Genomic DNA, 18304 nt, shown 5'->3' with positions numbered 1-18304 from the left:
GGATTGGAGGCAGGAAACATGTTTTACAAAAGTCAGTTAAAGGTTTACACATTCTAAGTTTCGGGTAGATCCTGAAGAAGGTAGCCTAGAATACAGGTGGTATTTCTGATTCTTTCATGGAGATATGGAGGTGTTTTCATGAGTTATCATGGTGCTTTGTTACTCAAGTGAAAACTCTCACTCTCTACAGAAGCATTTTGTAATGTCAAAAGGGTGGTCTTGCAGCCCTTACGTTTTGTGCTATAATAACTTCAGCATGTCTGCAACCATTTCCCTCTGAGAACCACTCTGATATCCCTTGAGGTAAAGCATCATGGACATACGGTTGTTCACAAGCCTCAAACTGAGAATTGCTGCCATAGGTGAACATATATTTCTTGTGTTTATCCATCCCAGCTAATGATTTTGGAGGGAGGTGGTCAGAACAGAGAACAAAAGAAGGAACAAAAAAAAAAGATAAGATGTATTTTGAAAGGTTTGTAGCATTCCAAGTTTGAGGTTAATACTGAAATGAAGATTTTTCTTTCTTTTGGTTTTTTTGATTGTTTTTATTTGATTGGTTGGTTGGGGGGTTTTTTGTTTGTTTGGGGGCTTTGTTGTTGTTTTGTTTTGGGGTTTGGATATTTTTTTTTTAAATTAATAAGAGCCCTGCAGACATTTTGCTCTAATTGGAAGCTGCAAATAACTGAGCAAGAAAAGAAATTAAACACGATAGAGAGCTGCAACAGGGAGCTAAAACTGTGGGTGAGCCTTTCACAGACCTAAGGAAATGAAGAAAAAAATTGAGAAAGTCAAGTATCTCTGAGGGATTTTCCCCCCAAAAGCTTTCCTGAGGTGGGAATTCAGCTACCAGCAGTTAAGGAGGCAATAACCTGAATGATAAATGTACTGAAAAAAATCTATGGCTCTACTTGCACGATATTGCTTTCTTTGTGCTGGAAGCTTCAGAGACGGAATTCTGTAGTGTTATTTTTTGGTGGCAGTGAGCTTCGTTCACCTGATGTGGCAGAATTTGCAACTCATTTTGGAGTAATAAGGTTCACGTTGGTTCACTGCCATGCAGCGCCTGCCTGTGCTGGCCTCAGCTCTTAAGGCTGTTGATTCACTGGTGCTGCTGATAAAATCAAACAAACAAGAGGGATCAGCAGTACCTATCCAAATTAGGAAGCTCTTCAGAGAGGCTTTTGATTAGTAGTTAGTTTGATTATGGTTGATTCAATTATTACTATGTTTTTACTCTATTATTTTCCTGTCTGTGATGGCTATGCTTTTAAAAGCAGATACCAAGAGTCTTTTAGATGTCATATTACATGTCAGAGATTTTAAGACTTGAGCAGTAATAAAGACATAAAACTGCAGTTTTATTGCTTAAGCGCTGAGCTGGTGTTTTGATCAGATTAGCACTATATGGGCCTTTCTTTTAAAACACTGACAAATATGACTGCAGTGGCTTATATCACAACTGAATTATATCCCAGGGATCAGGATTTTTGCAGAATAGTTTGGACTATTCTTAGAATGACCAAGCTCAAATAGCTTCTTTTAGTGTAATGCTTTATGTATGGGTCTCTGACAGATGCATAGCTCAAGGCTAGGCTTTTCCTGCTGTAGCTGGACTTTTAAATAAGCATTTTGAAGGTGCTGAGTTGCTTAGGGGACCCCCTGCACTTCATGTGAACTGGTGGCATTCGGCTGAACTGATAGCACTAGAGGAATTTTGAAAGTGTGTTTGTGTGTTTCCCTAGTGCTGATCTTTTCTAACACATCTGAATTTTAAAATCTTGAGTCATATTTATTTACTAATCTCCAAGAGTTAATTGTTTCCTTGTGGAAATCCCAGAACAAAATGTACTCCCTACGCTGTGCTTGGAGAGAAGCAGAATACACATTTCTTGAGCTACCTTTCTTTTTCTGAGGCCTTTTATTACTGATGGTGTCATTCGATTAATTTTTTTCACTTTTCACTGGTGCAGGTGAATGAGGAAAAAGTAATGACCTCCCCTCAAACTTGCCTTAATCGCAAGGGCAATTAAATAAACCCATGAACTGGCAATTAGAAGGCACATTTGTGGAGTGGCCTCTATGGCTGCAGCCACAAACAACCCACGCAGTTGGCCGCCTGTGTGGGACAGCTCATCTCCAAAATAGGCTTGTTGCAATAGGAGAACCCTCTTCCCCTCCTGGGAAGGGTCCACTAGGTCATTCTAACTGCCAGATCATATCTGATGATGGTTTAGGGAGAGTGCAGCTGAAATTGGTAAATCTGGGACAGAGATGATGTTCAGGTAGTTCAGTGGTGGAAAGGAGCATGTTGGAGCATCAGGGAATGCTCCTGGACGTGGATTATCAATGAGGCCTAAACGGGTAGTGTGTGCTGATGCTCTCTTGCGCTTGACAACCATATCTATATGGCAAGAGGAGTCAGAAAAGGTCATCTCTAACTCTGCCTCAAAAGCAGATAGATTGTTTGATCCTTATCAATGTAACTGTCACTGTATCTCTGGCTGAAGACATGGGGAAAATTACATTTCTTAAATGACTTATGATCATATTGCTTCTACTGCTATTACTACGACTTAGGAGCAGTGTGTCGGTCTTCACAATGTGGCTGTAGCCACTATTGCTGCTCCAGACAAGGACTCTTGCAATTTCAATGTCACCTCATGGGCAGGAAGCCAGTTTGACAATGTTAATTCTCAGAAGTTTGAGTACTCTTCCCATTTTATCAACACACGCGAGTGTTAGTAGTGGTTGTAAAATTATGCAGCCTTAAAAAAAAAAATCCACACACATGCCAGTTCTATTATAGACCCCATCTGTGCATCTACTGGTTTAAAACAGAAAAAAAATCCCTTGCCTAGCATGTTGATCAACTAATTATTATAAACTACATCTCACAGTAACATTCTGTTTCAATGGTGTACAGCTGTTTCTGTTGCTCTCTGTTTCTTTCTCCTTTTTGTATCTTTTCCCAGCCATCTTTTTCAGTGCTTTGTAGCCAGGGGAAGAATTGATGAAGTCTTCAAAATATTTGATCCGTAGTCTTGATTCAAAACAGTGTGCTAAGTAACAGTCTTTCAAATGAATTCAGTGGACTTCAGATCAGTATCTAATCATAAAAGACAAAGAGCACTGAAACTTAACCTCTGCTTTCACCCCACAAAGCTACAGATTTTTCATCTTCTTTTGAAGGCCCAAAGGGATTTAAATGTGCTTCTCAGGCTGTCCTGTGGTGTGGGAGGATCAGACGGGTGCTTCAGCAGCATCAGAGCTGTCTTATGGAGCTCTGGTCCCTGTTGAGTCAGGTCAGGGTTTCACAAGCTGTTGTGCATGGCAGCCAGACTTGCTCCAGCTCTGCCTACATTCCCCTTCTCCTTTCCAGGCTCCTCATTCGATTGGACTAACACAGTGAGTGGTAGAATCCCACCCTAAATGGGTTTAGAGAACCATTTTGGGTTGTAAGTCCTTATTTCCCTCCTATCCCCCAAATTTCAATACTCCTTTTTTAAGCTCGACTCTTCCCTTTACTGATTTTACAGTTTATCCATGGAAAGGGCCATATTGGCAGGCTGAAGACAAACATCATGGGGTGAGAAGCAGCGCAGTCAGAGGAACAAGCCAGGAACTATTTGCAGGGTGTTTTCTCCCAACCAGTCAATGCAGAAACCGAGGAAATGGAGTTTAGCCAAAAGACTAAATCATGAGGCTCAGGGTTCAGTGTGAATATTTCTGTGAATATTTCCACTGAAATATTTCCACTGAAATTGCTGCTGCTCCCAGGAAGGAAGTGTGAGCACAGTCTAACTCCATCAGCCCCCGGCTCCAAGGCAGGCCCATCTGGTGGTGGAACTCTTTCAAACATGAAATAAATCGGGAGTAATTTATGCTGTTACCTAAAAATCATGCAGTACTTCCAGAGCTGAATATTCAGTTGACTCTGAACCAGGCAGCATTACAGCTATGTTTATTTTAGTTGTTTGTCTTTGCAGATCAGCTCAGACAGGAGGCAGAGAAATATCTGCATGAATGATTGCAAACAAAAAACTGCTGATTTCCCCAAACTCTAGTTAATTGACCATCCACCAACTCCAGGAAAAACAGATGGGAACTGTGGCCAGAAAAATACTTTTTAAAATACAATCCTTGAAACACCAAAAAAGAACCTGCAACACAAGTCCGTGGCAATGGCTGTCTTTTGCGGATCTTTAGTATTCAGTCAGAATAGTCAGCAGAGCAGGGACATGACCCTTGGACCTCACTTCATGTTGGCTGAGAGCCACCAGATTGTTGCAAATTATAAACATTGCCTCCTTTACCCTGTCACTGGCAGGTTTTCCCATGGTGGGTCAACACTAGCAGCACCAAAAGCTTTCTGAGGGTTTCTCAAAGAACAAAGTTGTATCTGAGAACTGGAGTCCAAGTAGCAAGCCAAGGAAAGACCTCTGCAATAAGTCATCTGCAATAAGTAATCTAGAAAAGATAGAAAACCCTTTGTCTGCGGAGGAAACTCTTTGCCCTGAGTTTCAAAGAGTATCTCTGAGGAAATGCCTGTGGAGTCTATGAATATACCCAAGGAATCTTTCTCCTGTCATAATATTGCAATTTGGATTGCAATTATATTGCACTGTTCAAATCAAATCCAAGATCTAAAACTCTGTTTCCTGTTGGTTTCTTGGTTGTTCACGTAAGAGGGATGAGGAGAGAACACAGAAATGTCCCTATTTGCACTTCTTGTTTGAAGCCTGTATTGTGCAGTCTAGACAATGGGCAAGATTAGTCTGCTTGAAAGAAGTATATTAAAGATAATCTTTGAGCAATGGCTAGTCTTGAGGGAGGGATCTGAAGCCAGTCAGTGCCTGAGGAAGAGAGAGATACTTAGTGTTTCACTGGAGACTAACCCTCAACATTCATCTGCTGGCCCTAATCTCCAGGCTGATGATGTGATACACGTTCCTCTTCAAATGACGGAAGAAAGAAGCAGTTTTGTACAGTGACTGTGCTGGTGTTGAAACTATTTCTGAATTTGGTGACAAAAAATTATTACAGAAAATGGTGGGATACTATTTTTGAAATGGCTGTTTTCACTGTTTCAGGTAAGAAGATCCAAGGAGTTTGCCCTGTAAAGTGAGGCCTCTGAGTAAGGCTGTGCACTTAAGCCTAATGATTCTTTTTTCTGAGACAAAAGCTATTTCAGATACCCTGGGGGCCAGAGAACATTGTCTTCACTTGCCCTTACATATCACAGCTTACAGAAAACTTCCCTACAAATTAAAGTTGTGACAGCAAACATCAAAAGCCATGACTACCATATGTGCCTCAGGAAGAGAATGAGACATCAGGGGACATCCCTTTGATTATTTTTTTCTCTACAGTTTTAAATCACTCCACAGTTTACAATTGCAGGGTACTCCTGCAATTACTAAGATACTTTCTCTATGAAAATAGTGATATTTTCTCCCCACCATTTCAAAGCAGACTCGGGTCTTCTCCTCTCCAGTTCCATCAGTAGCTGTAGCTGTTTTAGGTTTCACAGGGAGCTTTTCTGCCTCTGAGAGTCTTAAGATATTTCTCTATTTGAGGTTCACAGATGTGACCTTCATACCTTTACCATCCAGAAGGTGTGTGTAGCAAGTGCTTTCCATACCAGGCTGTGATTAAAAATTAGATAGCTTAATCCTAAGCCACAAGGCAACCAAACAGTGATGTGTAAGAAAAGGAGAGGCATTACATGCTCCACCAAGGTGTCAGTCACTCAGGAAGTACACCACCTTACTTCATGCACTTTTTTCTACTTCAGGCTTTTCTGTTATCACTCACTACATCTTTTTTAAACCTTATAGGTCACTGCATGAGTCATGCCTTTGTTGAGGCCTCCCTTTTTGAAGGAGGATGCTGTTTCATCATGGCTGAAGCCAGTCCAAATCCAGCTGGTTGTCAGTCCATGCTTTTTCCCACTCCAGCTAGTTCTGTTGTCAGGAAGTGGAATGGTTCAAAGAATTGATCTGGCTAAAAATTAGTTTAGCAAAAAGAAAAAAAATAATTTTAAGTTCCTTCAAGTGGCTTATTTTCCAGTTGCTATACTAGTTATTGTTGGCGCAAATGAAAAAGCAGGGAGACAGTCTACAAAGACAGAATATTTGGTGATTCAGCAACCTGCAATAGGCATAAGGTCAGGTTATACACAGCCAGAGTGATTCCATGCTGGCTGTTGGATAGGGATTTTTCAAGAGTTGTGGACAGAGTTTCATTCTGAATGATAGTAAAGAAGCAGAATTCTACAGAGAAGCAGAATTAAATGTCTTTGTCCTTGCCTTCATCAGTGAGATCTGTAGGAATGTCATGGAAATCTTCTGAAAGATGAAAGCATAGAATCATAGAATGGTTTGGGTTGGAAGGGACCTTAAAGATCATCTAGTTCCAACACCCCTGCCATGGGCAGGGACAGCTTCCACTAGACCAGGTTGCTCAAAGCTCCATCCAACCTGGCCTTGAACACTTCCAGGAATGGGGCATCCACAACTTCTCTGGATAACCTGTTCCAGTGCCTCACCACCCTTAAAGAATTTCTTCCTAATATCTAATATAAACCTATCCTCTTTCAGTGTAAAGCCATTCCTCCTTGTCCTATCGCTACATGGACTTGTAAAAAGTCCCTCTCCAGCTCTCTTGCAGGCCCCCTTTAGGTAATGCAAGGCTGCTCTGAGGTCTCCCTGGAGCTGCCTTTTCTCCAGGCTAAACAACCCCAATTCTCTCAGTCTGTCTTCACTGTCCTGCCTTGGGAGCAGGATGTTCTGTTGCAAAGTTCAGAGTAGACATAGCCAGCCTCGGGATGTAAATTCAGGTACTTTGGTCTACTCTGGGACAGCTGAGACCATTCTACAGACTTTCCTAGTTTACCAAGCAAGTGAGGTAAAATGGGAACCTCGCTGCACAGACAGCAGCTTGCTGGAGGACAAACAGGCACGGGAGCGGCTGGGGCTTGCTGACTCAGCTGTAGCAACTCCAGTGCTTCCTCACATCCTGCTGCTTTGCATCCTCAGAGCTGGAGTCACAGCTTTCAGCCACAGGCCTATCACCTCCTGCAGTCCTGAAGGGCAGACAGGGAGGTGAGCACACGCACGCACAAACACACGCGTGCTCCGTGCCGCGGCAGCCACACCAGCAAGCGGATCCTGGCAGTTGCACAGCAGCAGTGCCCTTATGGCTCATGCAGCTGCTCTGCATCCAAGTAGGGATGTCCCCTGTGCTGCCGTGGCAGATGTCAGACACGGCAATTTAGGGGACAGGGTGCCACCGCAGCCCCAGCCAGGAGGCCATGAAAGAAAGGGCACAAAGCAAGGCCGCATCTGTTCTGGAACAAAGGACATCTGTCCCTGGCCCGAGCAGCTTTCTGGCATGATTTCACAAGGACAAAGGCTCAGGTTGACTGATACAAGGCTGGTACTCTATAAAACAAGCCATAATGTCTTAGGCTGTCCAAATGTGTGCTACAGTGAGACAGCACTCTGGCAGCAGTGAGGTTTTATTCTTCCATCTGAGGGAAGAGGGTAGGATAGTCCCCATCCTGTGTACTGCCTTTAACCACACATCTGCCCATGTTTTAGGATCTCTTTGAACTGCTCAAAACCTAGATTACTATCAGATTATAGACAACAGATGTTCTGTTCAAGTAGTTTTGTGTGTGACATCCTTGTAGCAGGAAAAGTTCTTTTTGCCTCTTTAGAAGCTGGGTTCATCTGTTCATTTCTCCAGGTTGTTAAATTTTACTTGTGTGCAACTTATTTATTGAAAGGCTCCAAACTACAGATATGGTTTGCCTGCTGCATGAATGTGAGTCTTACAAGGGAAAATCTTTTAGAAAAGACAGACTTCTAATGTGCCTTCAATAAAGTGTTCTGGAAAGAAACTGATGATGGCAAATTCTAATTATTCACTTGCTTAGCATCATTGTTAAATGGTATGATCTACCTCCTTTCCTTCTCTGCTGGTGCTAGTAGTGGCTGTAATGCTTTTTAGCTGATCAGAATCACAGTAGAAAATTTTGTAACCAAGTACATGTGCACATGTGCACAAAAATATAATGTAGTGGAGATTTAGTAAAACAATATCACAAAACCAGAACAGCCTGGGTTATTCATTACTCACATTGTATTAACAAGATGAGTTTATTTAGGTTGTTATATAGTGAAAAACAGAAGCAAATGACCGTTAACATTTTACAACCTTGTAACTTTTTCCTATGCATTCCTTTTTATGTTCAGCCCAAGTTGCTGCATGTCTGTCTGTGAGAGTATGGGTGACAGCCAGCAAAATCCTCACAGTGGGCTGCTGCACAAGTACCCAAATGCATGAGAGCTCTGTAATGCATTTAGTCATTTTAAAAAAACCCAAATGTAGGAAGTTTTTTACATGGCACTTCTTAATCACATGCTGGATCCTTTGTGTTTGCCCATGCTTGACAGTGTTAAGAGAGAATAAGGAAGAAAGATTTTAGCCTGGTTTATAGAGCTCTGGTAGGGATGGTGTAAAAAAGGAAATAGAATATATTGCAGGGAACGAATACCAGGGCTATATCTACTTACTCTGCTCATCGAATGGGAACTATGACTGAGAAAAAAAGGAAGAAGAATTTCAGAACTGTAACATTCTACTAGATGGTTTTGAACTTAACACCTGCTGATGTATTTGCTATGTCTGTAGTTTTAACAGAGAAGTGTGAGGCCCAAAATTCACACTGGGATTGAGATGAATTCTGTATATCATGAAGTACAGAGTTAAAATAAAGGTAGAAATCGTTCTTGTGTATACAAGGGTATCCAGATAGAATTTCAGATGTCCAGCGATGATGTGAGAAACTGCAATAAGAGAATGGTTTAAAAATGATCCAATTTTCAACTACTAACAGAAGATTTTCCTCTGCAGAACAGTTTGTTACCTACTGCTGCTTGATGTCTTTGGCAAACACAAAAGTTTGTCCGGCTCTTGGGCACCTCTGGTTAGAGGAATGGCTCCCAGCTAGCACATGCTGAGCATAGGAGAAGGCAGAGCCCTCTGCCAGATCATCAGGTTTTCATCTGAACCCGGTATCACTGGCAAAGGATGAACTCCTTGAATGCTCCTCCTGGTTCCTGCTTGGGAAGTTGCTATTAGGTTTAATTCATGGCCTACACAAATGGCCATAGCTATCAGCAGGCAAGGTAAAGACATCAGTTTTGTCCTGAAGCAGCTTAGTAGAGGCTTATGGGCATAGGAAGAGAGTTTAAGACATCTACGGATACTCCTGATGATAGTGCCACCTTCAGCACCATCAGTCTCAATTTTGTTTCGTTCTTCAGTAGTTATAATGATGAATCAGATCAGGGGACTTGTGTTAAAAGTATCCTGATTTAAAACCTGGATCAATTTTCTAACCAGTCCACCTTGTGATGTTTATAGCTGCATTACATAACCACATCCCAAATAAACGTTCCCTAAGAGCAAAGTCATACCACCTGAGGTTTGTTCAAACATGAGTTTCTAATCAGCGAGTGTCTTGGCACCAAAGAAGGGGTGGTGAAGTAGTGGAATTGAATAGTTGTGAAGGGTATGGGAGCTGATGGAGATTCACATGACCATTGCCAACAAAGGAGACATGCAGGAGCCATGGTCTGGGTGGATTGTAGATGTAATGTACGATACTGAGGCAAGCAAAAAAAAAAAAAAAAAGATATTCCTGAATTACTATTAATTAGGAAAGACAGAGGTAGGTCTTAAGCTCCTACTACAAACCTGAGCAAATTAGTCTGCTGGAGATTTTTCATTCCCTGAATTCCTCAAACACTCCAGTAGTTATATATAGCTAAAGTTTTTGGAAGGCTGCCATTTATGAGGAAAAGGACAGTATTTGGCACGTACTGCTACTATGACTGGCACTCAGAGAAACTGTAATAATGTGCAAAGTCAAAGAGATGTTGTGTTTACAGGTAACAAACTCTTCAAGTAATCAGTACTATCAAGAGTTCACTCAAAAGGATGAATATATGTTTATTTTGTTAGCAAAACAAGAAAAGCTGGACTTGTGTTTTTCTGGTTTTGAACTGTGATTTGGCCTCTCTCTCCAGCTATCTGAAACAAAATGAGACATTGTTTATTTTTTTGTTTAAAACCAGTTTCTTTCACTGATCTTTCCTAAATCTTGTATTGTAAGGATCAGTACTTTGCAATGTACATTTTAGCCTTTTAACATGTATTTAGATTATGTTGTTTAAAAAATAAGTGCCTTAGGTATTCATAGCAATGACTGAGAGAAATTAAGAAGGTCCATCTCTTGCAAAATGTCATTTCCACTCTTTGTAGCTAGCCTTAGCCCTCAGCCAGAATTTATATTCAATTTATATACCACACCCCAAAGAAATACTAATGTTTTCATAAGAGGAAAAGAATGCTTTGAGATCACCAGAATACAAGCTTCCAAAAATATCTTGGTGATTGAGTCATAAACAAAGTAATTTTGTAATGGAGGGATAAAAGTCATAGTGTTTAATACCAGATCTTGCATGTTTCTAACCATTACTACTTCTCCAATCTTGCTGTGAGGGTGAACAGACCCTCCAGATGTGAACCATGGGCATGCTGAGTCCAGAGATATCCAGGCTTAGCCTTGGTTATGGTCCCTGTTACTTTCTCCTGTCCCTCCAAGCTCCAGAGCAAAATATCTCAGTCCTTTGAATTACCTCTGAGGCCTGAACAACACCCCTGGCTCCTGTAAAATTCCATGCCCTAAAATAGAGTCAGGATGAAGTTGTAAGCAATGGAAAAGTGATTGTTTATTAATGCTACAAGTAGCAAATAGAACCCACTGTTTCTCCGCAGGATTTAATGTCCGAGTTATTTAAACACACTCTGGGTTGTCTGCTGTCACCAGAGAGCTTTCCTTAGGATTGGATGAAGAACTTTGCAGGTCTCTTGCTTGTTTCTTGACAGTTTTTGGTATTACATTGAGCCATTTATTTTCTGGTGGAAAGTCTAAAAATGAACACTGGAAATTCTTAAATAAAACCAGACAATTTTAGAAATTTGCGTGCCTTGTCCCTTTCTCCCAAATCCTTCATCTCTTATAGTTGCAGATGAATGGTAGTCAAAAATAGACTATTGTTGCTTTTATGTTTAGTCTTTAATAGATATATCTCTCTGCATTTCATTCAGAAATTTTCCTCATGGATGTGGCAGAAATATGAAAGCTATAGGTTTTATTTATTTATTTATTTACCTACCTACTTTTTCATTAAGTTACAGGAATGATCATTTGCTTTCCTCTGAGGAGTTGTTAACTGTGTAACATGAATTGTCCATGGTTGTAGAGACAGCAAACCATTTGGTAGCACAATGGGCCCTGTGGTAAATGGTGGAGAAGCCTCATCATGTACCCGTTAGCACTATTTTAGTTAAGAACCTGCCAGTTTCCATTAAACCCCTCGTTATTAAGGATTTCTGAGCAATCTATAAATACTTACTCTGATACAAAAGAGCTCAACTGAAGATCCCCTATTTTTAGCTGTAGGTTAGGTTTGGTTGTTTGTTGTTTTGGTTTTCATCTCCTTTTAAAAGATGCTCTCAAGGTTAATGGAATCATAATGTACGTGATTATTCCCCCAACAAATGTGTCAGAACATGAGTTACTGCAAAACATGGAGACCAAACAATAAATTCATTGGTAGCCTGTACAAAACTGAATTCAGTAGTAGTCAGGCACGGTGTATCTTCTGTTACAAGGGTTTGAACCTTTGTTAGGAAAAAAGGTTCTGTAATTAATCCTCAGTGTGTCTCTCTTCGGGCTTAATCAGGCGAGGTGATGTGCCTATACTGCCCTAAATGCTCAGTGAATGGTGTCATCATCTCCTGCCCTGACCCAGCAAAGCACTTCAGCATGGGGGATAGCTTTTGTGACACATGGGTCTGATGGGTTTGTCTTTTATTATATGTTATGGAAGTTCTCCTAATGAATGTAGTAGTGGATTTTTTTCCTCAGACTTCATTGTGCAGCAATGGAAGAAATAGGAATTATCATCAATCATAGTGAATCTAACTGAGCTCAGCTGTCCTTATTATGAAAGGATCAGACCAATTACTTTAAGGGCCAAATCACGTCTCATAAAACTCCTCTGGTGAAGAATACTGCATGTTTTGATTAATGTTTATTGGTGTTCATCTACATAGCTGCCATCATGTAGATACATAAAAGTGCAAGGAGGGAAATACCTGTTTGGGCCTTGCTCATCTGTCTCTGACTTGGGAGATGGAGTAAGAGGTAGGCTTTTAGCTGTCAAACTTTGCATATTCGATCTTGCTTTCTGCAATATTTTACAAATACCTATTAAATTTTGTGTTGAAAAAAATATTGCTAAAGCCTTGCCCTTGGGATCTGAGAATACTACAAATTAAGGTCACAGTGCAATCTGAATCTGGCCCATTTACACATACAGAGTAGAATAAAATATTTGTTGACTCTTACAATTTCAGTGTATGTCACTGACCCGACACATGTTTTGGGTTCTGGGTTGCCCTTCAGGGTTTCCAGTTATCCCTGGTTGTCTCAGCATAGTTCTGGGCTGCCCTCAGGGGTTCACAGTTACTTCCAGTTGCCCCCAGGAACTCCTAGGGAACTTGAGGAGTTCTCAGTTACCCACAGTTGCCCCCCAAAAGGGTTGTTGGTTGCCCTTAGGGGTTTCCAGTTGCCCTCAGCAGGTTTCTGGGTTGTTACCATGCTGTAACATGGGAAATTCTGACTTTATATAAGGACATTTTTCTACTGTGAAGATGGTCAAACACTGGAACGTGTTCTTAGAGAAGCTGTAAACTCACTACCCTTGGGGATCTTCGAAATAGAACTGCACAAGCCCCCAAGAATGTTGCTTTAACTAGATCTGCTTTGAGCAGGAGGTTGGACTGGAGACCTCTAGAAGTCCTTTTCCAACTGGAATGACTGCATGCTGATTTTGAAGGAAAGAAGGTATTACATTTATTTCAGTATTTTAATGGGACACCCTAGATCTTGTGATTGGAGTTAAAAATAGAGTTTGGAGTTTGTCAAACCTCCAATTGATCACATCTCTGTTTCCAACTTTGCTTGCACAATAGGAGAGCAGTTGCTTTCTTAGAATTGTTTTAGATGGTGCCTGGCTGTGGAAGGTAATTGCAATGACACAGCAGAAAATTATAATGAGATGATCACATGTAGAAAAGGTTTGGTGATTGCAACTTAGGTCATGGCCAAACTCGACCTTAGAAAGTCTTTTTTAAGCTTTGTCATTCCAAAGGAATCAGTTCATCACAGCCTTGGTGGAGTTCAGCAAGTCCACTGTTAACTGTGAAATCATATCAGTGTATTTAACTGGAGCATGTGATTAGTGTAGTGAGCCCAGAAAATGCCAGACACTTGCAAACCTACACACTATTAAAACCGTATGTTGAACAGCTTATCCATGATGATTTGATTTGACTTTGTAATTTTGTTAAAAGGACATAGTCTGGGTTTGTATCACTATACAAAACGTGCCTGGGAATGTTCCCAGCCATTGAGGCCACCTGGTGTGGAACAGTCCTTGTCTATGCTGGTGAGCTGGGTTTGCCTGCAGTAGGTGGCTGAAAGCAAACCGCTACTTGGGTGTGGTTCCTGGCACACTCCTGCTACCAAAACAGATCCAGAAGCTGCTTGGGATAAGTTGGAGCAGCCCACATTCATGCCAGAGAACTCTCTCACAGTTCATTAGCGTAGGTGACATTGTGGGCATGCGTGAATTTATTTTATACTCTAAGGCAGATGAACTGGTAAGTCCTTGTGATGGATAAAGGAGACATGAATGCCTATTCTTGAGACATTATGGTTAGATGTCCTGGATCTTCTCCTAGTACTAGCCTGATATAAACTTCCTGGGGGAAGGGCTCAGCCTTTTAAGTTGGCTTTCACACCCTCACAAAAACTTCACTGCAATGTATTTCCCTATGGCAATTTCCAGTATGTCGAGTCTTAGGTTAAGGAAATGTTAATAAGAAAATTTAAATCTCAGCTAGATTTCTGGTTCTGTTATGGTTCTCTCCCATGAATAAGTATGTGCACAGACAGAGTCTCCTGCAAGAAAATAGAGCAGGCTTGAGAGTCAAGGCTTTCCTGACCCACTGAACCTCTTTGGCATTGTGACTTCTCCATGACTACAACCAAAGATTGGCAAAAGTGTGTTTCATTGATGTCCATGTGATACTCTGAAAAAATCTTTTATGCTACAAACAATATGTATATTTCAGATAGTTCCTAATGAAAAGACCTAGAAACAAACATTTCTTGTTCTCATTGTCATATGAACCCAACTAAGCATGCACTACAGGCTGTAGAAAGGCTGAAAATTAGAAAAGTTAAAACCCGTGGATGTTGTTCCTCTCTGCAGTATGTGAGCAGAGCACAAATATGTCTGCATAAATCTAATCTACAAATGATGTGTAGTTGGAATCAACCTGGCCCAATAAGGACAATAACTATTCTTAAGGACTGCAGGACAGAAGGTGCTGAAGTGGAGCAATTGCTTGAGTTAGACATGAGGCATTTTTCTGTTCTGAGCATTATTTCTGTTATACATAGGGAAGAAATCCCTCTATTTTTGATGACTTCAAAAAGCAGCCTACAGAGAAGGTCTGGCCAGCACTCTGAGGATGTTGCTGACACTACGATTTCAATGCCTGCATGTATTTCTTTTCTTTGTTCATAAAATCAATTTCCAAGGTCTAAAGGACAGAAATCAGATGACAGTGTGAATCTCTTGGCTTTCCCCTCTTCCAGCTTGGAGAATACAGCCATGCAAAACAGAATGTCACCAGGAGGTGATAAGCTTTTTTTTCCTGGAAGGACTCCTAATGTGGCAAATTGATAGTATTTGCTGTTGTTGCATTTTGCTACCTGTGCTACCCAGTAAGCCTTCCTGAGACTGCAGAAACAAAGTCACTGAAATGATTGCCAAAGTACAGCCATTTTGCTTTTCATTCTGAGGGCATTTCTATACCCGGACTGAGAAAATACGTCCATGGTCTTTCACAAACTGTCTTTAAAAGCTTGTGTCATGTCCGAGGATACTCCTAGGGAAGCATTGCACAAACTCTGCTCCAGGGAAACACTCTGTGGGCAGAAGACTACAGAAAGTAGTTTTGACTAGTTGAAGGGACTGCATCAGGGCTTACGTAGGATGCATCCTGGTAGGCGGCAAACACCAGGGCTGCAAGGATATACATTTGCTTGGCAGGCCGCACATCATACTCTGCTCCTGCCTAAAGAAGGGAAATTCTGTGGACTTGCGAAGGTCCATTGGTTCTGAAATATGAAAATCACTCCTCTGGAGCTAGCTTTCTGCCTGCTGAAATCACTGCATAGGCTTTCACTTGAGGTCTCAGCCTTTGCCTCAAATCCTTAATTCCAGGTTCAGGGATAGAAGCAGTGCTACCATGACACAGTAGAAATCCCACAAACCTTATGATTTATTTTCTATCCACCTCTTTTTGAGATTGGGATCAAATTATAACACAGTTATGCAAGATATAACTTCGACAGAAGAACCACATAGTGCTGTTCTATTAGTCTTTTTCCATAGACATAAGGAATGAAAGAGTTTAGTTGTAATGTATGGTATAAATCTTGTTGGGGTTTTCTTTACAAATTTTAAGCTGATCCTCAAAAGTGATCCTTTTTCTCCCTGTTTTGAGGTAGTTAATTTTAATTCCAATACCATATATAGTTCTGATCACTGTCTTTGCAGGAAGGTGAATTGAATCTGGCAGATGCAGAAAAGAGCAGTGAGAATAGGGATTCTGTTTTCCAGTAGGAAATTGAAGGGAATGATTTGTTTAACCTTGCAAAACAAAAGCAGAAATGGGATATGTTTGCTGTCTGGAAGTGCATCAGGTGGGTAAATACCAGAGAGGAGAAAAGGAGCCATGGGTGCCTTAGAATACAAATGACCAGGAATAAATTTAAGCTTGAAATTAGCAAATGGGTTTTAGGGATTCAAACAGTAGCTCCACAAGTGGGATTTTTGACTGCTTTTAAGATGTATCTCACTGGAATGGGAAAGGGTGGTGTGGGCATGTGGGCTAGACTGAATGTCCTGGTAAGTGCCTGCTAGTTCTGTCTTCCTGCCATTCATCATGGCTAGGCTTCGCAAACGAAGATTTGGGAAGGGCTCTACCCACATTTGTTACAGGCACGCTGGTGGCTAAAAAGGCCAATATGAGATAGGCACGACCGGTTGCAAAAGGCACAGCAGAAAGACTCCTTAGATGGTATATGCTGCAGGGCACGATTCTTTCTGCGTTGTCTATTCTCCTCGAGAGTGATCCTGCGTGCTTTCTCAAAGGCATCAGCAGCGTTATAGATGGTGTGTCTCCAGGCCTCCCGATTGGAGGCCAGAGTAGACCAATTATGTTGATCAGTATGGCCAAGACTGAGATGAAAAATTGTCTTAGAGATCATACTGTGATGACAGCAAAACACGCATCCACAAGATCTCTTCCTTCCTTATCTGGAGTTTCTCCTCCTAATTTTAAATTCTCTTTGCTAAGGCTTGCAACATTTACTGGCTTGAATGTTTTTGAATGCCTTAGGGAAAAAATCCTAATACTTCTAGAGATGGACCTGGTACATTTTGAGGACAGCACGTACCTGCTCCAGGGCAGGAAAAGCAGCAAGGACAAGCTTTTTTTGGCCCTGGTCCAACTCAGTCATCCCAATGAAGCCAGATCCAGGACCTGCATCTGATAAAGATTTTTGCAGAAGAGAAACTCACAAAGCTTTTCAGCTCTGCAGGAGCAGAGAATCTGCTCTTCCAAGGTTGTGGGTGCAATTGTAAAGAACAGCGTGTTCTGCAACAAGTTTCTTCAAAATGTGAAGAATTCATGGATATTTCAACAGATATTTCTACCTGCTATGATGCTGATATTTCTCTGCCAAGTTTTCAGCAAGCAGAATGGCTAGAGGGCCCAGGCAGTGGCATCTTCATGAGAACAGCTCTTCTGTACACCTGAAGATTTCTACACAAGGGAAGTTTGGGATGGCTTTTTCCCTTGCAGATTGAGCCATGCTGGTGAATTTCCAACCATATATGAGGCCAAGGCAGATTATTTTGTGATGTGGAAGAAAAACAGAGCTAAAAGGGTAGGTTGACACAGGCTGAAAGAAATGAAAATAAAGAAGATCCAGTACATTGGAAACTTGAATCCCCTAAAAGCCATAAAAATGGGGTCCATTTAGTGACAGTCCAATTTCATTTGATGTTTCCTGAACCATTGGGAAGAAATTATCCTCTTAGCACAAAGTCAAGGTTCATTAAGTGGATAAGAAAATTGGTTGAATCATACCCAGAGCGTGTCAGTGCCACAGTTTGGCAGAAAAACTTAGAAGATGAAAAGTGTTGTGCCTTTCTGTAGAGAATGGAGCTGGTCTAACTCGTGAGTAATGATCAAGCCATGAGACCTGAGGCACTAGAGACATGTATGACAGATCCTCTGAACTATGGGGGGATGGAAGGGAAAGAAATGCCTTAAAATACAGTGGCAAAATTACTGAAAAATAGCCCTCTGTGGTAAATGAATCCAAATTGTAGAGAATTTTTTTTCTTTTTTTTTTTTCTTGCTCCATTATTATTTTGATACACTTTTCTTTTTTTCTTGTGACCACTTCAAGGCCAGCTCTTTCCTAGCAGAAATTTACTAGCGACACTCTGACATCAATTCCCATTTTGTTCCAGAACCTGTAGCAAATGGGCAACAGAGCTGCAATCATGGATGAGCTAATAATCTCTGGGGTGATTTGAAGGTATTCAAAAGGAAATTTACTCCTCAGGCACAGCCCTCCACAAGCACAGCTGCTTTGCACAGCATGCTCCCACAGTGACAATTCTGATGTACAAATACAGGCCTGCCAGTCTTGAAACTGTTTTCATGGTTGCACGTATCATAAATGTGCCATGGGCCATGGGTCAGCTAATCCAATTTGGCAACACAGAAACTGGTAAGAGAACATAGATTGAGAAGAGGTTGTGTGATACATTCAGATGTGAATTGTCCAGAAGAGGCAGTGACCAGATGAATCTGCAGTGTCCCAAGAAACCAGTACTGGTTCATTTGGGGTCTGCATGTAACATCATCAATAAAACCTTCACCGTAAATGAGTTGGAGGTTGTTTGTGGCATGAGACAATTCAGAGCTCCCAGCTTACCCCAAGTATGTAGTAGCTTCACATCTCTGCTCATATCTGCTGTGTAGGTAGATCAGTCACGTAGAGTGGAAA

Source organism: Pseudopipra pipra, chromosome 1, assembly GCF_036250125.1.
Source record: "Pseudopipra pipra isolate bDixPip1 chromosome 1, bDixPip1.hap1, whole genome shotgun sequence".
NCBI lineage: Eukaryota > Metazoa > Chordata > Aves > Passeriformes > Pipridae > Pseudopipra > Pseudopipra pipra.
The sequence above is the reverse complement of the archived record's forward strand: the minus strand, read 5'-3'. Positions refer to the sequence as shown.